Below are 8,902 nucleotides of genomic sequence, written 5' to 3'. Positions count from 1 at the left end.
ATTCAAGCCTTTTTCTTATTATATTAAATTTAATCATTTTTCTAGTTCATGTAAGCATGATAGTTTATCTCATGGCAATGTAGCATGACTGAAGCCTATACTATTCGTGTATTCTCAAAATAATTTTTCAAATTTATATGTATCATCATATAATACATAAGTGCCCTCTGTACCTTTTCAAATACTAAATAATTGCTTTTATTTTGCCCTGTTTTCATCCTCGCGGTAAAGAACACAATTGTTGTGTTCTTTTTAGTACATATATGCCATATAGAAACATTTAAGTGTCCCTAATAGATTTGCATATTCAATGAGAAGTATTAAAGACAGTATAAAATCTTTTAGTGCTAGTTTTGTATTTATCAAATTAAATGCTAGAAAACTCCACTGTTGACTTTGCTAGCAAATTCATGCATTTTTGGTAATAACTTGAATTTATCAGTAAAAATTGGAAAAGAAGCAGGTCCGAGCACGTCTAACTCATAAAAACAGGCAAATTTCATATTTCCTACCAATCTCATCCATCTAATGAATCCCTTCTCACTATTTTATCTACTTGCTGTCTTGACTTCACATTCCTCTGTTAACAAAAATGTGCATGACTCCAATATCAATCATTTGTAATCAGTGATTGACAAGTTGGAAGCTATGTTAGTAGTAAGTATATCCAATATCATAGTCCACATTTGCCCGCATTTGGAGTAATGGCAGTTATGATTAGAATCTCCTGGGAGTTTTAATATTATTTCAATCTAATAATATCTAGGTAGGACACAAAGTGTTCATAAACTGTAAATAATAAAAGCTTTTAGTACTGCTTCATCCTTTCCCCCACCATCGCTCCCTCAGTGCCTCTGCAGGAATAATGAAAGTGAAAATGCATTAATCACTCTGTTAGCTATTTTTCTCGTCACTGTGACCGAGTATGTGACTGAAGCAATTTAATGAGAGAGAATTGACTTAGGCTCATAATTTAAGAGGGATGTAAGAAAGAGTGCTGGAGGTGTTCGCGGCGCGGCTGCTCTCTAACGCCAGTGCCACCTCTCGCTTGCTGAGCTCCTGCCAAAGAAGAAAGTGGGTAAGTAAGGAAGTTCCCACACCATGGCTCATACAAAGCAGACTGCCTGCAAACTCATCATTGGCAAAACACTCAGGGAAAAATTGGCTACGAAAGCCGCTCTCAAGAGTGTGCCCTCTACTGGAGGGGTGAAGAAACCTCATTGGTACAGGCGTGGTACTTTGGCCCTCTGTGACGTCAAATGCTATCGGAAGATCAAAAGTTCACTGAACTTCTTTCTAATTCACAAACTCTCCTTTCAGCGTCTGGTGTAACAAATTGCTCAGGACTTCAAAACAGACTTGCGCTTCCAGAGTGCAGCTATTGGTGCTTCGCAGGAGGCAAGCGAGGCCTATCTGGTTGGCCTTTTTGAAGAAACCAACCTGTGTGCTCTTCGTGCCAAACTTGTAACAATTATGCTAAAAGATATCCAGCTAGCAGGCCACCCACATACGCGGAGAACGTGCTTAGGACTCCACTGTGAGGAGAAACATTTCATTCTCAAAAAAAAAAAAAAGTTTTTCTCTTTTTCCTGTTGTTTGTAGTTCTGAATGTTAGATATATTTTCCATGGGGTCAAAGGTACCTAAGTATGTGATTGCTAGTGGAACCACAGGGGACAGAATCCGGCATCAGCAGTTTCTCCACGTTCATTTGTGTGTGAGATTTTAATATAAATGTAAGATGTAAAACATAAATGCAAGCAAAACATTTCAGTGAACACATTTCAATAGTTCAACTTTGTAAGAATTATAAATAAACCTGTTAAAATTCTCTGGACAGTGCCACCATTTGGATTTTTTACAAATAAGTAAATTTCTTAATGATGAACAAAAAAAAACCGCCAAAATTGTGGAAAGGCAAAACAGTGAAGTACAAAATGGCTGATCCCATGATCTCTGCACCCATTCATTTGGGAGAGATGAATGGGTAAATAGTGCTCACATACATGGACTTATACACAGACCTAAATACACACACACACACACACACACACACACACACACACACACATACATATTATACACATACCCAGAACAAGTACAGAGAAATAATGAAAAATAGAAAGTCTATGATCTAGCCCATGAAAAGAAAAGCATCTCCAAAGGAGTTAGAAAATTTGCATGTGCTCTCTTCTTCTTTTATCTATTTCTTTCATCTTTATTAAATTGGGTATTTCTTATCTACATTTCGATTATTATTCCCTTTCCTGGTTTCTGGGCCAACATCCCCCTAACCCCTCTCCTTCCCCTTCTCTATGGCTGTTCCCTTCCCCATCCTTCCCCCATTACCGCCCTCCTCCCTCTCTTCTGCAGTATTTCATGTCATCATTAGACAAAGAGGAAGCACATTGCTCTGATTGCTCTACTGTTACGCTACTGATTCTACTCTGTGGGAGTAATATTTCAGAGTTTGGTCTACCCTGATTTTCTTGGGAATTGCCTCTCAATAAAGTTTAAAGAATCATCTTCTCTCAAACAGTATTAACTCTAAATAGAAGGTTTTGTTTGTTAATGTACTTGATAGCAAGAAAATTCATGTATCATGATGCTGATATGGGGTAATAAATGATTATAATACCAGGTTATGAAGACAAAGTAAGACATTGGGACTCAAGTCAAGACAAATCCAAATTGTGTAAGTTGAGAGTTGCGTAACAGCCAATGTACTCAAAGCACTGTAACTGGCTTATGTCATTGCTTCGTGGAATTGATTGGAAATTGGAAATCAGAAAAAAAGAGGGTAGTTTTTTTTTCTTGAAATCACATATGCTCCCCAGAAGAAAGAGGGAGGTGGAATGGAATGAGGAACTGTGGAAGGGCAGACCTGTGGGAGGTAATGACTGGAATGTAAAAAATAAAAGTAATTAAAAAACAATAATTAGAGATTTAAAAGAAATTATATTTGAAAAAATAAAGCTAGGTAAGTAAGAAACAGAAGGGGTAGAGATCAAGGTTAGAATACTTGATATTTTCCTAGGGAGAAAATTCCCACTTATCATCAGCATGTATCATGAAGTTTAATTCAGTCACTTTCAGCTGGGGTAATACATGAACTTGCAAAAAACAAGAAAATTACAACTTCTTGCTGAATACAATGCTAAATTAAAAGAGAACTTAGATATGAAGCTGATACCTGAAATATATAGTGTTTTCAAACTTCAAAAGAGTGGCACAACCACAACCTTTTTGTGTGCCTGTATTAGAGTGTGTGTGTGTGTGTGTGTGTGTGTGTGTGTGTGTGTGTGTGTGTGTATTTACAGGCTATTTCTCTGTCATTTCTTACTCCATTTATGCTTTTCCTTCATTACAGAACTAGTTTCAAGTCTCAACAAATACATTGCACCTAGAGTGTCTGTGTTGCAATAGTTTATTAAGAGACTATATACCTGACTTTAGTTTAGTCCTAATTCTGACCTTTTCCCATCTTCCATCATTGTGTTTCTCTTCCATAAGAAAATAATAACAATCAATGTTAATTGAAGTTAATCTTCAACAAGTTCTCAGAATTATGAGACAGTTTTCACACTCTAGGAACAGAACTGTGAAAGGAAGAGATAGTTCTACTTCTGAGAAGCACACAGTCAAGAACTGGTAAGATATTTTCTTGCTTCTCTTTCTTCCCAACCAGTATTTTCCAGGTCAATGCTTTGGCTTTGGACTTGTTCTTTTTGTCTGGAATTGGCTCAACACACAGTGGCCATCAAACATTCATCAGAACAAATGTGATTGTTATGTGACCTTGTTATGTAACTAGGGGAACTGTACAACTTCTTCACTGATCAGTCCAAAAGGGCCAGAAAAAAGAAAAGAAGTAAAGAAGGAAGCAAAAATGAACAAATGAATAAAGACTAGGGTTATAAGTCTTTGACTTAGGTTGTGTGAAAGGCTGGCAGGAATACAGTCCTTTAGATGTTAACCTACCATTTTCTCTCACCTACACCAAGTCTGCCAGATGTTGTTATTACAGGAATCACATTAGAAGCATGTGCCCTTGGAGGGCATCAACATGTAATCTTTATTTTAATAAGTCTTTGCAATGGAGAATGCAGGGGATGAACATATCCCATATAGAAGCACATCTCTTGGTCTGGCAAATGGACATGCACAGAAAAGACTGTGTCCTTGTCTGAAGTATTTAGAAGACCACCCTCAACACACCCTTCATTCTGATAATATAACAAGCTAGTAATACTTTATGCAAAAAACAATCAAACAACAACTACAATAATAATGACAACAAAAGAGTAGGCCAGCTCTGAGGTTTGACTTATAGCTAAAACTCTCTAACCTACAGTGTACTATCTGTACACTGTGTACACTGAGTGTTAAGCCACTAAATTTTATCTGTTTGTAGGCAGTATACTTGGCTAAATTCTATCTGGTTTTCAGGCAGTATACTTGGCTATATTAGGGATATTTAAACATTATTTATCTCTGCAAAGCACGAGAATGGCTCTTCTGCCACGGTTCAGGCAATATATATTACCATGTAAGACAGTACAAAACTCAAAAAATTGGGAATCACTTTAAATTGTAATATACTTCTATTTATCTGGTGCAGAAAAATAAACAGGAAAGGAAAAATGGTGATCTTTCCTCTTCTTCTTTTCATTAAAAGGAAGATAAATGATTCCATCTGAGAAATTGAAAACTTGAGAGTTCATTTAGGTCAACCTCCCATTCCGTGCAGATATGACCAGTGTAATCATTTTGATAGTTGTTCATCCAGCGTGAACTTCAATCTTAAAGTGACTGTCTTCTTTCCTTGCTTATCCCATTGACAGTAGTCCTGATAGACTCTCCTCCAGCATATTGAGAATAAATTCAATTTCCTATAATTTCTAAACTGTGAAGATGATCCTTCTCAAAGAATTGTTCTCTTCTCAGAGAATACCAAATTTGCCTTTTCAATCCGACCCTTAGTTCATTGGAGAAAACTTGTGTCGAAATTATTTCAAGGTTGAATTCCCAAATCTTTCAACGTGCCTTCAAACATTCTGTGTTTTCTTTATGTATGGCTTACTATTTAATCAGGTATCAGACACCATTACGATCAATAATCAATGAAGACAATATTAATGTATAATTTGTTCATACAAAATGCCATTACCTGCTGACTTTGTATTTAAATAAACAGTGTGTTCTTCAGGTTATTTCAAGAAAATGACACATTATCTTTTTTAAGTGTTTTGGAATATGAAGCCAGTAAGGACCGTTGGTAAAGAGCTACTTGTTATTGGAGAATGGTACAATAATATTCTTAAGTGTACATTTGGAACATTTTTACTTACTCTTATTGCTGTGCATATATTTCATTTGACACTCTAGTAATTTGAAATGTTGCTAATTTGTTTGAGGAACTCCTGTTAACTGATTCTAGTCTTCATTAATTCTGATTTCCTTACAGAAAATGTTTCATGTTGTATATTATATTAAGAAGTAATGTCAAGATCCTGAAAGTTAAGGTTCAATTAAAACAACAGAAATCCATCTAATTATTTCCATCTTTATAATACTTCCTTATTTTGTTTATAAAATTCACTTCTTCTTTTTCAATTTTTCATGAATTCCTTCTATATAATTTTGATCTATAGTATGATATAATATCTATTATCAATAAATTAAAAGATGTGAGATAAAAGTGAACTTTCTGTAAGCTAGGCATGCACAAATATGAAATGACTTTTCTCTGTAAAGTTTTCGTGTATGTGACACTTCCTGACTCTGAATCTTTTGACTTTAGTTTACTAGAAATTCTGAAGTGACTACTACACACACATTGACATATGGGGGATTCAATTTCTGTCAAAGGACTATCTCCCCTTTCAAATACCTATCTGGGTCATTCTCAATAACAGTACAAATAGAAGAAACAACTTTCTCTATCATTTCTTATCCTCTTGTTCAAAAGGCATGGGTCATTGGCTACCTTTTAATTTTAATTAAAAAAATAAAACCCAAGGCTCTCCCTTATCCTTCTTATTTAAATACATCAGATTTTTATCATAAATTTAGAAGAATCTGCATAATTTCCGTCATAATTATGAATGTGAAGTTTTAAACCAGAATTACATAGACATCATATTTATCTTAAAATATGGAATATTTAAAAGTCTTTTATGCTCTCAGTGTGTTTTTCACAGATCACATCATGGTTTCTACTAAACTAAATGTTTTGAGTAACTCTTTGTCCTATCATAATATTTCTGATGAATATACTGGCATACCTAGACAAATACATAATATGTGCATTGCATAATGTCTTAGGGATACTGTGCCATTTTGTATACTTTTGACTGACTATAGTTAAAATCTTCTGACTTCAGTTTTAAGTGTTATTACTAAATGTATATAATATTCAAATTTTTAGAAATTTATTACTAATTCTCTGAGAGTTGTACATGATGTTCTTTAGATTATCATTACTTCCCATACAACTTTGAGATTTCTTCTTCTTGCCAGTTTTCTTTCCCCATCATGTCCAGTTTGTGTTGCCTATCTAGTCTCAGGAATGGGACCTGCCATGGTGTGTGGTCAACCTAACAGAGGGTTACATCATTAAAAAATTCTGACTCTTCATGTCTCAGCAGCCACCAAATGGCAATAACACTTCAGATACCAGTGATGTTATATGTCCACCTTCTATTGCCTATGTTGGGATTTTTTTAATAGCTGTTGCATGCACATTCCTTGACCAAGTATCAAAAGAATATGTGGTGCTCATTCTTAAATGGGATATTTAAATTGCCTTCCATGTAAGGCTCAGGGATCTACATAGAAGTAGGACAGAAAATAAGAACGAGAGTGCTGTGTAACTTTAAAGATGCAGTGTTTCTGGATAAAGCAGGATATATAAACTCGATTATGTTGATAGTTGGCATAGGACCTGACCCAGCTCCAAGAAAACAGTATTCCACAGTAGATATGAGAAGGTGGATGTATAACCCACCATTAGCTAAATACCATTATTGGTATTTAAGAGGTGCCTAAACAGGGAGATTTGATTTTCTTTAATTATATGAGCCCTGGTTTGCCATACAAAGCGGGCTTCATAGGGAGAGAAAAAATTCAATCCCAAAGTTTAATGAGAAAAGATGGGAGCGAAGACAAGGTACAATGGGCGAAGTTGCAGGGCACAAATATGTTCAAATACACATAATTCTCAAAGAACTAACAGTATTGTAAGAGAATATGTCCACATTAAATTTTGGAACTAAACACATTTCCATCAATGAAATTATTTGGATTACGTTGAATTACATAATATAACTACATGCCTTTTTTATATTATGAAACAGTTTCTTCTGACTCTTATGAATCATTTAATACTGTTTATAGAGTTGACCTGGGAAGCAACCTGGGGAGTTGAGTTGCATGCAGTCAGTCCCCTAAGCCCCACTGTCTAACTTTGGGCTTATTCTTCAGTCCACAGGTGTCTTGGAGGAAACCAGCAGTGTCCTGTTCCCCTTAGAAATATTTGAGGGTCCCAAAACCAACCAACTTGGAAGCCTGCTCTATCAGTCCCTTCCCAGTCAGGTCCCCCAGGACATAGCCTGCTGTGATGAGTTGCACACAGTCCTATGAACTCCATTTGCTATCTCTAGGATCACTCTTTGATCTTGAAAACACTTGTGAGACCCTAAGAAGTATAAGAGAGATCCCAAGAACTGCCATCTTAAAATATTTTCCAATTAATCCCTTTCCAGTGAGGTATGCCTGAGACACAGCTAACAGAGTCCAGTACACTGACCTGTTTGTCCGGCCCACAGTTCTGTACACTTTCCTGAAAAGAAGTCCTGCTTTGATGAGGATCATCTAACCATGACCAGAAAAAAACAATATACCTAAAGGACAGCATAAGAAGATAATCAATAAGACCTAGGGCAATATGGCACCACTGGAGCCCAGCTATTCTGCTACAACACACTCTAGGATTGTTAAATCAGTCACATTAGGATTACTATACCCTAATGAAACTGAAGCACAAGAGGAGGATCTTTTATCCAATCTTAGAAAGATGATAGAGGCATCTTAAAAGGACATCAAAAAGTCATTTAAGGAAATATAGGAAAATATGTTCAAACTGAAGAAAGATATGAATAGAACTGTGTAAGACCTACAGGAGGAAATAGAAGCAATAAAGAAAACTCAAAGGGGGGAGGGGTAATTCTATAGGTGGAAAACCTAGAAAAGAGAACAGGAACTTCAGTCGTAATCATCACCCATACAAGAGATGGAAGAGAGAATCTTAGGTGAAGAAGATAAAACAGAAGAATCAAAATATTGGTCAAAGAAAATGAAAAATCTAAAATGTACATGACACAAAACATCCAGGAATTTTGGGACACTATGAAAAGACCAAACCTAAGAATAATAGAAAAAGAAGGAAAAGATTCTGAGTTCTAAAGCTTAGAAAACATCTTGAACATTTTATCATAGAATAAAATTTTCCTAATCAAAGGAAGAGATGCCAGTAAATGTAAAAGGTACTTACAAAACACCAAATGGATTGGACTAGAAAAAATATCTTTCTGATATGTAACAATCAAAACACTAAATATACAGAACAAAGAAAGCATTTCAAAAGTTGAAAGGGAACAAGCCCATCACATATAAAAGCAGACCTCTCAGAATTAGCCTGACTTCTCAACTGAGACTCTAAAAGCTAGAAGGGCCTGGAGAAAAGTGTTACAAACCCTAAGAGACCATAGAAGCCATTCCAGATTATTATACCCAGCAAAAATTTCAATCAGCAGAAATGGAAAAATCAAGATATTTCATGACAAAAGCAAATCTAAGCTGTACGTTCCAGTTAAATACCCCTAAACAGGAAACTAGAAGGA

General features: G+C 35.7%; 1 pseudogene; it reads left to right on the top strand.

Moving 5' to 3' along the window:
- Positions 1 to 1,101: 1,101 nt before the first annotated feature.
- On the top strand, positions 1,102 to 7,643 carry LOC148005414 (histone H3.3A-like; annotated as a pseudogene).
- The last annotated feature ends 1,259 nt before the right edge of the window (positions 7,644 to 8,902 follow it).

This window comes from Rattus norvegicus, chromosome 6 (genome assembly GCF_021556685.1).
Source record: "Rattus norvegicus strain SHRSP/BbbUtx chromosome 6, alternate assembly SHRSP_T2T, whole genome shotgun sequence".
NCBI classification, from domain to species: Eukaryota; Metazoa; Chordata; class Mammalia; order Rodentia; family Muridae; genus Rattus; species Rattus norvegicus.
The sequence above is the reverse complement of the archived record's forward strand: the minus strand, read 5'-3'. Positions and strand labels throughout refer to the sequence as shown.